The 2,947-nt window shown below is 42.9% G+C and overlaps 1 long non-coding RNA gene across 1 annotated transcript; it reads left to right on the top strand.

Annotated features, from left to right (window-relative positions):
- The first annotated feature begins 747 nt into the window (after window positions 1-747).
- LOC109292313 lies at window positions 748-1,727 on the top strand. The gene is made up of 2 exons (XR_002096101.1): window positions 748-979; window positions 1,523-1,727. It is a non-coding gene; the product is annotated as an uncharacterized LOC109292313 (long non-coding RNA).
- Window positions 1,728-2,947: the final 1,220 nt, after the last annotated feature.

Genomic DNA, 2,947 nt, shown 5'->3' on the forward strand with positions numbered 1-2,947 from the left:
ATGGAGAAAAGACACTGACCTCTGACTTCAGATAAGAAGTGCTTTAAAATATTGTTATGGTTCTCATCCATATGTGACGGGTTAAACGCCACCTTTGAAGGAGGGGGGAAAATTGCAACAGACTTAAAAAGCTGAGTTCACGGTAAGGCACACTGAAACTAAACTGAGAGGCACGTGGATAAGAAGAATGTGGTATTATTAATGCTTATCACTCTTTAGGTCCATACAGTTCAATGACAGTTTGAAAAGGATGTACTGATACAGGATTTCCTGGTAGTTTGACACAGCATGTGGTGGTTCCAGTAAGCCTCTTGCCGAACAAAGCACACCGAGAAACTTCTGAAGCTTCAGTGGATGAATGACAGTGCGGAGCCCAAGAGGCGAGGATTTTATCCAGCCTTTTGGCATTTTTCAGCTAACTGCACTAATACTTGAGCCACCATCTAAGGAACTGCCCTGTTAATAAGAGCATGAAGCAAATTCCTAATTGTTCACAGAGCTGGTGTTTTTCTTTCCAAGGCTTTGAAAAACTCTGTCACCCTGAATTTTCAGAACCGCTGCAAACCACACCAAGAAAATCTTTCTTCGGGTCATCACCAAAATCAAATGTCTACTAGAGATGGAGGATAATATCATGCTTAAGATGCTGGTCAGGAATTCAGGAAATTTGATTTCATGTCTGCATTCATTTTTGTGTGACCTTGGGCAAGCAGAATCACCTGGGAGGTGCAAATGAGGCATTTATTTACCCCAATGGAGATAACAATACTACTCCATGTGTGTTTGCAAGCTCTCTGGACAGGAATTGTTGTTTATGATGTGCATATAGATGTACAATGTCTTGGACAATGGGGTCTTAACCTTGGGAATGCAGGACATTTGAGTGGAGTAATATAGAGTTTGTCATAAGGGGAGAGGAGGACCAGAACTGCAGGAATTTCCCCCTTCCAGGTGATTTTTGCACTTCCGCTCAAAATCTGTGAGTATATAGAATACTAGGTAAGTAATGGTCCTTACTGGACTGGATATGTCAAGCACTATTACATCAAGCAAATAATCAGTAATTTAAACTATGTATCTAGTTTCTCCTGGAAAAGTGCTCTGGATTCCAAGAGTCCAAAGCCAGTTCCTAACTCCAGATTTGCAAATGGATCTTTATCTCTACAATGAGCCAGGTTAAAATCTGGGCACTTTTGAAATCTGGAGATGAATTTTGCAACCTCAGCCCATCCCTGGTTTTGCAGAGTCCTACATAAATCAAAGTGTCCCTTTTCCCTGGCAATTTTCCCATCACTTGAGTCTTCCTTTGCCTGAAGCTGAAGCCTCCTCATAGAAAGCAGCCTCACAATTTGAGAAGTGCTGATTTAGTGCAATTTAGGAGACAAGACAATAACTTGACATGAAACATTTTTCTTTGCCTCGGGGGACTAGAAAGAAGGTAGAGAAGTTCCCACAGCAGGAGCCCTGGACATCCTAGAAAATAGGGAGAGAAATGAGGGTAATTAAAATACTTTCTTTGCAGATTCATTGAATCATGACAATTCTGAACTCGAGTCGCCACAGGAGGAACAAGGAGCTTTGCTGGATCAAGCCTCTGCTTATGAAGAAGGAAAAAATGATGAAAATGTAGCACAAGAATTAACAGTAAAGCAAAGCTTAATAGTGACCCCAATAAAGGGCAGAGTGCTACTCTCTGAATAAAATGGAATAATCAGAACAGAACCAGATTCTGCCTTGCTCTCTTGCTTCCCAGCCTCTGCTTATGGAGTAGTGGGTGGAGCAATGGCATCAAAATTGGGACTTTAGTTGATAGCACACCTGCCTGGGAGCATTATTTGTTCTTGCTTTGTTTTCACAACTGACTGGGGAGGAAGGAACCACACGTATGTACACGGAGGGTCTGGCAGGCTAACTACCCCTCTGCACAACTGGGAGGACAGGGCTCACAAATTGTTTGAAGAGAGGTGGTTACCTGTATTCGCCTAAAGTCAGGCAGAAGGCAGGGAGGGTGGCACCTTAGAGACTGATGCATTTGGAGAGGCTTACGTTTTCCTAGGTGGCAACCTACTTCATTATAGCATCTGCTGCCTAAAAAAAGTATGCCTCTGAACAAGACAAACTGTTTAAAGACCCGCCACCCAATTTCTTTCTCCCCCACTAGTGTCAAAAGACCAAAAAGTCTTCAATATATAGCCATCAGAAACTGTTAGCATTAAATATACAATAGGCTTACAAATTTACAAATAGGATTTACAATAGACTATACAAACTTACAAATAGGATTTACACATTTTGGTTAGAAATGTACAGGCATCATACTTTGTATGGCCCCCGTATAGAACAGAAGCTCTGAAAACAGTATGTTTTATGCCTAGGGAAGCTATGGACTGAAGGTGTTTAAGAAAAGGGTGGACACTGGCCAGGTATGAAATAAGTTTAGCTATGCCTATGTTCTACTATGGGTATTTCCTATGCTTCTGCACTTTGCTAATTGCCCCCTCCTCCCCTTTCTGCTACACGTGTCAGTGCGTTTTTAAGCCTTCCTCAAAGCATTGGGTGTTGCCTGCAGCCAAGGCTGGGGATTTTGACTGGGGTGTGCCAATGCTCCAGCTGGGACTTTAAAGCCAGAGATTCTCGGCTAACGGGAACAGGGTCTGACTGACCACCATATTTGGGGTCAGGAAGGAATTTTTCCCCATGGTCAGATTGGTGTGGACTGTGGGGCCTTTTGTCGTCTTCTGTAGTGGGGGACGTGGCCCTCTACCTAGGATCTGTTGAGCATATATTAACAACCTTTTATAGGAGCATGATGCTGGCTGCCATGGTTCCCCTGCTTCACCTGTGGAAGTTTAGGGTGTTATGTGTTGTGTTGTGTTGTCTTAGGGGTGATGGTAAGGGTTGATGGTAGGGTTGATGGTAAACTCTTTACAAAGAGTTTAGATTATGG

This window comes from Gavialis gangeticus, unplaced genomic scaffold, assembly GCF_001723915.1.
Source record: "Gavialis gangeticus isolate Ggan-Ray unplaced genomic scaffold, GavGan_comp1, whole genome shotgun sequence".
NCBI classification, from domain to species: Eukaryota; Metazoa; Chordata; order Crocodylia; family Gavialidae; genus Gavialis; species Gavialis gangeticus.